Below are 11,865 nucleotides of genomic sequence, written 5' to 3' on the forward strand. Positions count from 1 at the left end.
CCTATTATAGATTTACTGTAGCCTGTTCTAAACTCTCTGAATAATCAATGTTGCATCATCATCTTCACCATTCATTACTCCATTGTCTCCCTCTTTCGAATTTCGTTTCTAACTCTGCTCTCCTTTGCTTCCTTCACCCATGTCACCCATCCCTCCCTCCATGTTACTTGTGTGGAATATGATGTGCTGGTTTGGTTTGGCCATGTTGATGTCAGCCTAACATGCTGACCAGACCAGACGTGCGCGAGCGTCGCAAAATAAATGTAGAAATCCATGTTATTCAATTATTGCACCCACACTGCTCGCGCCCGCCAACGAGCGTCTGCGTTGCCACGGGCTAAAATAGAAGTCATTCCTATTTCTGACACAGTTCACGCTGCAAGTCTTGCCTCTCCCATCTCCTCATTGGTTTATAGAAGCAGGTACCCACGTGCCATCTCCTCATTGGTTGTACCCACGTGGGTGATTAAAACATGAATTGTTTTGCCGGTCGTCGTGGTAATACTATAAAAGTGTAGATGCCAATCACCATATAAGTTCAAAGATGAAAAAGCCTGGACGGAGGAAAGATGACTAGAAACGATTCAGTTGGCCGTTTTATGTGTGGATTAATTGTCGGAGTTGAGGACCTTATGCATTTCAGGTAAAACAACAACTCAATGTTTATATCCCAGGACAAATTAGCTAGCAACAGCAAGCTAGCTAAATAGGACAAATTAGCTAGCAAGTGCAAGCTAACTAGCTAAATTGCCATACACGTTTAATGCTTTTTGACCTGTCCCCAAATTAACGTCATTGGTTCAGAGTTTGTTTTGATATTTTAACCTGTGTATCGTGATCGCGTTTGGTGTAGGGGGACAAAATAAATATATGCACGTGTAAACGATGTGAAATGGCTAGCTAGTTAGCGGTGGTGCACACCAATAGCGTTTCAATCGGTGACATCACTCGCTCTGAGGGCTTCCGTGGCTTTTGTGGCGCGATGGGTAACAATGCTTCGTGGGTGTCAGTTGTCGATGTGTGCAGAGGGTCCCTGGTTCGAGCCCAGGTAGGGGCGAGGAGAGGGACAGAAGCTATACTGTTACATTGATGCTGTTGACCCGGATCACTGGTTGCTGCGGAAAAGGAGGAGGTCAAAAGGGGGGTGAGTGTAACCGATGTGAAATGGTTAGCGGTGGTGCGCTCTAATAGCGTTTCAATCAGTGACGTCACTCGCTCTGAGGCTTTGAAGTCGTTGTTCCCCTTTTGTGGAGCGATGGGTAACGATGCTTCGTGGGTGTCAGTTGTTGATGTGTGCAGAGGGTCCCTGGTTCGAGCCTGGGTCGGGGCGAGGGGACGGAAGTTATACTGTTACACACGATAGCGCACGATGGCGCACGCGCACAGCCGGTTTGGGTTCCATATTAGCCTCCATTGGTGCAAGGACTTGGAACACAGCGAAGGGATCACATTCAGCACCATCATTACACATTGGAACAATGTTTCCTTAAATGTTCAGAAACTGCATTGGTAATATTGAATTCAGTCTGTATGTGATGTGACCTTTGGCACAGTCAGACCACCATGTTACATAATACACCCTGGCTCTCTGTGCAACCCAGGGGACCACAGATGGACTGATTCTGGTTCCACAAGGGGACACATTCTTTTCAAGGCATTTCGATTAAGTTATTTTTGTAGCAGGTTAGGAGAGCATTTCCGCTAACCCTTTACCGTACCTTATCCACAGTCTCCTAATCTTCTACATTAATTCTTCTAACCCTGTTGTGTAAATTCTCCTAACCTGATACTAAAAAGTCACTTCGGAATCGAAGTGCTATGAAAAGAGTATTTCCTGTTTCCACAGAGGACGAAAGGTGGAGTGTGTCAAACACCAGAGGCCAGAATATAGCAGACTTAATGGGAGCATGGGAATCCTTGAAGTATCGCTGTTCCTCATAGTGTACATTCTGTGTTCTACTAGTACATTCTACTGTTCCAATCGAAGGTCATGTGGTTTGTCAAATATCTGCTAGGTCTATAGGATAACACCATAAGCCTGATTAAACAACAGTACATTTAATTCCAAGCGGCATATGAAAGTTTTCCTGTCCCACATCAGGATGACTTTGTAACAGCAGGAACTTAATCTCATATCTATTAAATGGAGTTGCCTCATATTACTTGAAGTTGACCTAAATGCTGCATAGTAACAAGGGATTTTAACCCGTTTGGGAGAAATATCTTAATTACATGTAACAGCTAAAAGTTAATTAATGCTACCAAAGTACATATAACATATTTAGTTAATAGTAACTACCGGTACATGTTTTTTTGCACAATTAAATGCAGAGTTGCTAAATATTGGAAAACAACATCCGGATAAGCAACATGGCAAATCAAATCGTATTAGTCAGATGTGCCGAACCTTACAGTGAAATGCTTACTTACAAGCATTTAGGGAACCAACAATGCAGTTTAAAAAATATGAATAAGAATAAGAAATAAAAGTAACAAGTAGTTAAAGAACAGCAGTAAAACAAATGACGAGACTATATACAGGGGGTACCGGATACAGAGTCAATGTGCGGGGCACCAATTAGTCGAGGTAATATGTACATATGTGTATGTGGAGTTATTAAAGTGACTCTGCATAGATAACAGAGAGTAGTAGCGGCGTAAAAGACGGGTGGGGGCAATGCAAAAAGTCCGGGTAGCCATTTGATTAGATGGCTTGGGGGTAGAAGCTGTTAAGAAGCCTCTTGCACCTAGACTTGGCGCTCCGGTCCCACTTACTGTGTGGTAGCAGAGAGAACAGTCTATGACTAGGGTGGCTGGAATCTTTGACAAATGTTAGGGCCTTCCTCTGACAATGCCTGGTATAAAGGTCCTGGATTGCAGGAAGCTTGGCCCCGGTGATGTACTGGGCCGTACGCACTACCCTCTGTAGTGCCTTGCGGTCAGAGGTCGAGCAGTTGCCATACCAGGCAGTGATGCAACCATGCTCTCGAGGGTGCAGCCAAATCTTTTCAGTCTCCTGAGGGGGAATAGGTTTTGTCGTGCCCTCTTCACAACTGTCTTGGTGTGCTTGGACCATGTTAGTTTGTCGGTGATGTGGACACCAAGGAACTTGAAGCTCTCAACCTGCTCCACTACAGCCCCATCGATGAGAATGGGGGCGTGCTCGGTCCTCTTTTTCCTGTAGTTCACAATCATCTCATTTGTCTTGATCACGTGGAGGGAGAGGTTGTTGTCCTGGCACCACACGGCTAGGTCTCTGACCTCCTCCTTATAGGCTGTCTCGTCGTTGTCGGTGATCAGGCCTATGACTGTTATGTCATAGGCAAACTTAATGATGGTGTTGGAGTCATGCCTGACCGTACAGTCATGAGTGAACAGGGAGTACAGGAGGGGACTAAGCACGCACCACTGAGGGACCCTCATGTTGAGGATCAGCGTGGAGGATATGTTGTTACCTACCCTTACAACCTGGGGGCGGCCTGTCAGGAAGTCCAGGATCCAGTTGCAGAGGGAGGTGTTTAGTCCCAGGGTCCTTAGCTTATTGATGAGCTTTGAGAGCAATATGGTGTTGAACGCTGAGCTGTAGCCAATGAATAGCATTCTCACATAGCTGTTCCTTTTGTCCAGGTGGGAAAGGGCAGTGTGGAGTGCAACAGAGATGGGTCTAGGGTTTCTGGTATAATGGTGTTGATGTGAGCCATGACCAGCCTTTCAAAGCACTTTATGGCTACAGACGTGAGTGCTACGGGTCGGTAGTTGTTTAGGCAGGTTACCTTAGTGTTCTTGGGCACAGGCACTATGGTGGTCTGCTTAAAACATGTTTGTATTACAGACTCGGACAGGGAGAGGTTGAAAATGTCAGTGAAGACACTTGACAGTTGGTCAGCGCATGCTCGCAGTACACGTCCTGGTAATACGTCTGTTGACCTGTTTAAAGGTCTTACTCACATCGGCTGGGGAGAGCGTGATCACACAGTCGTCCGGAACAGCTGGTGCTCTCATGCATGTTTCAGTATTTTTTGCCTCGAAGCGAGCATTGAAGTTTAGCTCATCTGGTAGGCTCGTGTCACTGGGCCGCTCTCGGTTGTGCTTCCCATTGTAGTCTGTAATAGTTTGCAAGCCCTGCCACATCCAACGAGCATCAGAGCGAGTGTAGTATGATTCGATCTTAGTCCTGTACTGACGCTTTGCCTGTTTGATGGTTTGTCGGAGGGCATAGCAGGATTTCTTATAAGCTTCCGGGTTAGAGTCCCGCTCCTTGAAAGCGGCAGCTCTTGCCTTTAGCTCAGTGCAGATATTGCCTGTAATCCATGGCTTCTGGTTGGGGTATGTACATACTTACGGTCACTGTGGGGACGATGTCATCGATGCACTTATTGATGAAGACAATGGCTGATGTGGTGTACTCCTCAATGCCAATGATATTTTGGAGATTATTGCAATTATTTAGTTTTCCCCCAAAAAAGTTGTAATCTGATTGTAATCTGAATCAAGAACAAATAATATTTGTAAAGGCCAAGACATTTATTTATGTTTTTAGAGGGAGAGAAACGCTGGGCCAATTGTGTGCCGCCCTATGGGACTCCCAATCACGGTCGGATGTGATACATAATAATAATACATTTTCCCCTTCCACGTGTTAAAAGTTACAATTGATAAATGTTTTTATCAATTAGGATATTTGAGTTTAACCACAATATTTGTTGTATTATTTATTCTGTCTTTTCTGCTGGATTAAACCAAAATTCCTTACAATAGGCCGGCCATAAGTATATAGCAGATCGAGAGCTATGCTGGACCCTATGTCAGAGAGGTGTTTCTGTTTTCTTCTTTTCTTTATTTCTGTTTTTAGAGAGAGAGAAATCAAAAGCCTACCATCACCTCATGGGTCTCTCGGTCAGCACAGGTATTGAACCAGTAATACTGACAAGTAGTAACAAATAAGTGTGAGTTAGAGACAGAGTAGTGCCTTGGGACCCAAAAGCATAACCAGTCCCCCTTGCGCTGGTCTGGAGTAATGAAGTAGTGATGCAGGCTATACCACAAATTACCTCTAAATCCCGCAGTATAATAGCAAAACTTTTAGTTGAGCAATCACTGTATGTGAAACAATGCTACAACCATTACATTATGAACCACTAACATGTAAGCTGACATTGACTAAAACCAACTAGACTAGAGATAACTAGCACTTAGCCAAGCTAAATTTGGTTAACATAAATCTAGCGAACAGTTAAACACTATTTTCGTAGCAATATTAACACTAACACATTTTATCGTGACATCACAAATGTACATATATTACCTAAGGTAAACTGAGCCTTTGTTCATAGAAAATAGTTGGATCTAAAACGTTGTTGAAAAAAAGTACAGAAAGTTTGGAGGCCATCTTAATCCCTTCTCTTACCCCAGGAAGAGTAGCTGCTGCTTTAGCAGCAGCTAATGGGGATCCATAATAAATACAAATACAAATCCCTTCTCTTACATGTAAACTATTAGCAACCTAGCCGAACTCCATTACTTACATTGGGGAAAATACCAACCAGTTTTTCACTCAGTTAAAACTCCCTTCAACTGCCTTCAAACGTCACCAAATTCATCGACTATGGAATTAACCATGTTACCTCAATATTTTGAGTCAAATTCCACTTTTGCACATTACATACCTGAATTAATAGGGTAAAATAATGAGACAGAAAAACGTTAGTTTTCAGTAGTAGTCATTCTCCCAGATTGAAGAAGAAATCTCCAAGACCTTACGATCTTACAAACGCACTCCATTGATGTCACAGCTTCCCTAGCTGTTGTGTCTGCTCCTGCAACACCCTCTACTGCTCATCCTGTGTCTCCTTGCCGCCACTCCCCCAGTGCTCACTCCCTCTCCTTCTCCCTCTCTCTCTGTGATTGTGTGGGTGGAGACAGGTGTGCTGGAGTCAGAGCAGATCCCCACCAGCTGCAACCTGTTCCATAATCAAGACCTCTACAAATACTCAGTCCTGCCACTTCCACACTGCCAGATCGTAATCTCTGCTCATTCTGCCCGCTCTGACTCTGTTCCCTGTCTCCAGTCCCACGGCTCCTCATCCTACTACTCTGCCCTGGATTCCCCACTTTACTGCTCACTTGGATTCTCCTCTGGACCTGCTTACCCTGTCCCAACCCCTCTCGCTCCAGCCTCAGCCTCCGCACCAGGTTTCCTGCAACCTGCAACTCCATCTTCCCCCTGTGTTTCAATGAATACCTTGGTTATTTCATCTCAGTCTCTTCATCTGAGTCTGCTTTTGGGTTTCCTTGTTCCACTTTGTGTAACAATAACAGCAGTAATCATATACATACATTAAATGTAAATACCTGGGAGACCTAGAAAATGATACAAGGGATGGCTCCATAGAATAACAAACAAAATAAAACATAAAAAATATGACCATACATATTTGTGTGTGTCACATACAGTACACATGGCATATGCTTGGGTACCACATTGACATCTCTGATCTGCTTGCCTCAATAAATGAATGCTAGAACATTGGTAGCCAGGATGAGCTATTTGTATCTAGTCTCTTAATAATTGCACAATGGTGCAAGTTAGACACATGTTATCTTTTGTTTGCATGTGAGCATGTCTTTTTTGTCTGTCCTGTCAATGTTGAGTGATCACACATGCCTCAGCACACATAGAAGGTTACTTTGTCTGCTTGCAAATGTGTGCTAAAAGTGGGGATGTTTTATAGTATTTCTGATTATCTTAACTCCCCACCAACAATTAATTTAAAAAAAGGTGCTATCTACAGTCGTGGCCAAAAGTTTTGAGAATGACACAAATATTAATTTTCACAAAGTCTGCTGCCAGTGTCTTTAGATATTTTTGTCAGATGTTACTATAGAATATTGAAGTATAATTATAAGCATTTCATAAGTGTCAAAGGCTTTTATTGACAATTACATGAAATTGATGCAAAGAGTCAATATTTGCAGTGTTGACCCTTCTTTTTCAAGACCTCTGCAATCCGCCCTAGCACGCTGTCAATTAACTTCTGGGCAACATCCTGACTGATGGCAGCCCATTCTTGCATAATCAATGCTTGGAGTTTGTCAGAATTTGTGGGTTTTTGTTTGTCCACCCGCATCTTGAGGATTGACAACAAGTTCTCAATGGGATTAAGGTCTGGGGAGTTTCCTGGCCATGGATCCAAAATATCTATGTTTTGTTCCCCAAGCCACTTAGTTATGACTTTTGCCTTATGGCAAGGTGCTCCATCATGCTGGAAAATGCATTGTTCGTCACCAAACTTTTCCTGGATGGTTGGGAGAAGTTGCTCTTGGAGGATGTGTTGGTACCATTCTTTATTCAAGGCTGTGTTCTTAGGCAAAATTGTGAGTGAGCCCACTCCCTTGGCTGAGAAGCAACCCCACACATGAATGGTCTCAGGATGCTTTACTGTTGGCATGACACAGGACTGATGGTAAGCGCTCACCTTGTCCTCTCCGGACAAGCTTTTTTCCGGATGCCCCAAACAATTGGAAAGGGGATTCATCAGAGAAAATGACTTTACTCCAGTCCTCAGCAGTCCAATCCCTGTACCTTTTGCAGAATATCAGTCTGTCCCTGATGTTTTTCCTGGAGAGAAGTGGCTTCTTTTGCTGCCCTTCTTGACACCAGGCCATCCTCCAAAAGTCTTCGCCTCACTGTGCGTGCTGCCATTCCTGAGCAAGCTCTGTACTGGTGGTGCCCCGATCCCGCAGCTGAATCAACTTTAGGAGACAGTCCTGGCGCTTTCTGGACTTTCTTGGGCGTCCTGAAGCCTGCTTCACAATTGAACCGCTCTCCTTAAAGTTCTTGATGATCCAATAAATGGTTGATTTAGGTGCAATCTTACTGGCAGCAATATCCTTGCCTGTGAAGCCCTTTATGTGCAAAGCAATGATAACGGCACGTGTTTCCTTGAGGTAACCATGGTTGACAAAGGAAGAACAATGATTCCAAGCACCACCCTCCTTTTGAAGCTTCCAGTCTGTTATTCGAACTCAATCAGCATGACAGAGTAATCTCCAGCCTTGTCCTCGTCAACACTCACACCTGTGTTAACGAGAGAATCACTGACATGATGTCAGCTGGTCCTTTTGTGGCAGGGCTGAAATGCAGTGGAAATGTTTTAGTTGGGATTCAGTTCATTTGCATGGCAAAGAGGGACTTTGCAATTAATCTGATCACTCTTCATAACATTCTGGAGTATATGGAAATTGCCATCGTACAAACTGAGGCAGCAGACTTTGTGAAAATGTAAATTTGTGTCATTCCCAAAACATTTGTCCATGACTGTACACACTAAAAGGATTATTCTGCTGTCGCCATAGGAGGACTCCTTATGGTTCCAGGTTGAACTCATTCTGTGTCTAGGAAGAACCCTTTTGGGCTCCATTCCACAGAGGGTTCTACATGGAACCAAAAAGTGTTCTCATTTGGTGACAGCCAAAGAACCCTGTTATAGAACAGTCAAGTCGCTCTGGATAAGAGCGTCTGCTAAATGACTTAAATGTAAATGTATAGAACCCCTTTCTCAAAGAGTGTACTCAACAAGTTTAGCCTGTTAAGTTTATACCATTTCATTCTGTACTCAAAACATCTGCCTGGTATTCAAGATAACACGCAACATAGCACCACAACCTTCGAAGGGTAACCTCTGCTCAGACTTAAATAGTAGTGGTCCATGAACCTCCACCAGGGGTGACTGTAGTATCCTCAAACGGACAAAAAGGAGACACAAAAGGGCACCCCACACTCATTTTAGATCCCAAGGAGCTGTATGCTCTCACTCTCATCACTATCTCCTTTGCCGTCTTCTCATGTCTTTTCTTGGAACTCCATCCATACACACACACACATACACAATACTGTAGCATCTTGTTTACATTTCTCACATTTTAGGTGTCCAGCTTTAGCCATGGATGGATCTTGTTGCAATGAGATGGGCACAGAGGTATGTATGTACAGTCCTTTTCAGTGTGGCGGCAAATTAGTTGAACAGGAGAAGAGGATGTGGTTGCTTGTGGAGAGAGAGCAGTGTGGGTGGTGGGTAGAACAGCTACAGTGACGCTGATTGGTTGCTCTGGCTCATCACTTCTTGACTAAAAGAAAGATATATTTAGAAATAAGTTAGACCTTGCCATAGTTCAACAGCTGAAAAGCCTTCATTAACATACTCCCAGAGATAGCAAGACAATACAGTATTATCTGAATGAAGTAGCCTACCCATCCCCATTTACAATTTCATTCATCAATTAAATCAATTATACTATAGCACATTCAATGACTTTATTATTGTAGGCTATAGGCTACTCCTGTATCTACCTTGTACAATACCGTAATCATTAAATTAAGTAGCTTACCCATCCACATTTCCAATTTCATTTATCAATTAGATGAATAATACAAGCACATAGTTACATTATTGTAGAATAGGCTACTCCTGTATCCACACTATATTAGGACACCGTTATGATTTTGTTGGTCTTGTCAGGCATGATTTTAAGGTCTGTGATCGAAGTTGTATGTTGTACCTCGTTCCCTTCTTCAGTGAAAAGTAGTTATGCATCCCCCATTACAATTCAGTTTGAGTGTGAATGTGAAGGCCTAGTAACAGTGGAAAAATAAACCGATAGCTCCAGCACACAATAATGGCATGTAGGGATAGTGTATTACAATGTCAAATATGTATATATCCTACGTGTGTATATTTTCATTTACAATTCAATTTTCACCCATCAAATAAATAATACTAGCACATCAAGTTACGTTATTATTGTACACTAGCCTACTCTCCTATCGACACAGTAAATAATATTGCCTATGTGTTTTTGACCATTTCTTATCAAATCATTATCAACAAAAAGTAATTATTTTCAAATAAATCAAATTACCTTATCAACACAGTAGGCCTAAAGATGTCCTAACAACATCACAACATAAATATAGCCTACTTACTACTCAATTGGATCAAGGACATATTGGTAATTCTTTTCATAGTCTCTAAGGAAACTCTCTCGAAAATTGCGTCTGCCGCTAGTGTAGAGGACTGCTAATTCCTATGTAGGTGACATTACATTACTGCTAATTCCTATGTAGGTGACATTACACTACTATAGCTGAGACACATAGTAAAACAGGTTGGGCCCCATACAGGATATCTCTCACACACACACACTCACTGTAATCATCCAGAACACTGTCACAACAGGATACTCCTAGCCACAGGTGCTAGCCGGCAGTTCGGCCACAACTCCCCTGAAGATAGGGACGCATACGCTCTTACACACTGACCCCAGAAGACAGGGACGACGCACATACAGTACACACATAGCTGCCGAGGACACCCAGATAAGACACCCACAGATTGGCAGAAAGCCTAGACTTAGAGACAAACTAACACACACACATAATCTCCCTCCCAGCCGAACATTGTGTGACTGAAGATAGCACACACACCAGATCTCCTTTTCAGCTGAACAGGGTGTGACGACCAAGAACAGGCATGGCAGGATTCTACGATGACGGACAGACAACAGAGCCAATGCCGGATGACTACACCCCAGCCTGATCCAATCCGAAGATCCGATCTCCTAGATATCAACCTACTTTCTGTTCTGTATATGAAGCTTGTACCCATTGTTAGCTAGTGTCTTTTTTGCTAGTCTCTGATGAGCTAACAGAGGGGCCCGTATATACGCTGTACCAGATATCTCCACTTTGAAATAAACCTGTCGCTTGTCGTACAATCTACCACCTTGTCTGCATCAATCCTTGACCGACTCACCCTTTATCATATCCCATTATCAACAGAAATGGTAGCAGAGGATGGTTAAATAACGATCCATCAAAGTGAGTTGATTTGGGTGTGAGAGGGAGAGAGGGTGAAAGGACGATTCACGGAGGACAGAGGTGAAGGAATTCGGGGGAGGACAACAATTCTGCTCAACTCGGTAAACTGATCACAAGGCGCACCACAAACAAGGTAAGCAAAACCTGTTAAATCAAACTTTGCATATTTTCGTATAGTCTTGTCTAAATTTTGATCAGTATTACTGAGTGAGTATGAATTCTTGTGTAAATTTATAATTTGCTGACAAGTTGAAAGTACAGTAAAGTGAATATATGTGGTGACAAACCGGTGACGACCGGGTGATCTAAATCATTGATGAGATATCAGTAGGGGGTCAGCACAGTCTGATAGCTTTCAATGATGAGAGATCACTTAAAGGCCTAGGATAGTTCCGATAGGGGTCAGGAATAGAGATCAGTAGGGGATAGTTAACTACTATTCATTAAACCTGCCGCCGAGGGGGACAAATTGTAATTTTGTCCTGTGGCCCGGTCTAGGCCAGTCTGATAAGAGATTCTCTGATAGGGGTCGGACATCGTGTAATAAACTCTGATAGGGGTCAGCTCGATATGGATCAGGAATAGAGATCAGTAGGGGATAGTTAACTACTATTCATTAAACCTGGCGCCGAGGGGGACAAATTGTAATTTTGTCCTGCGGCCCGGTCTAGGCCAGTCTGATAAGAGATTCGCTGATAAGGATCGGCTTTCAGGGGTCAGAGATATAACGTGTTGTTTTGTCTTGTTTTGTCTATTTGTAACTGTTTATATTAAAATGCAATGTGCTTGTAATTGTTTCCATTAAGATTGTTGGTGGTTAGATAGAGAGAGAGAGAATTCAATAAGGGTTATTTGATAAATCCGAAACTTCTATGTTGTATGTACCTATGACTTCTGTGTTAAATGTATAATCAGGAACAAAATGACTGATGTATAATTGAAATAAGATCTGAGCACAATATTCAATATCAAGACTAAATAGTCGAATT

This window comes from Oncorhynchus nerka, linkage group LG17, assembly GCF_034236695.1.
Source record: "Oncorhynchus nerka isolate Pitt River linkage group LG17, Oner_Uvic_2.0, whole genome shotgun sequence".
NCBI classification, from domain to species: Eukaryota; Metazoa; Chordata; class Actinopteri; order Salmoniformes; family Salmonidae; genus Oncorhynchus; species Oncorhynchus nerka.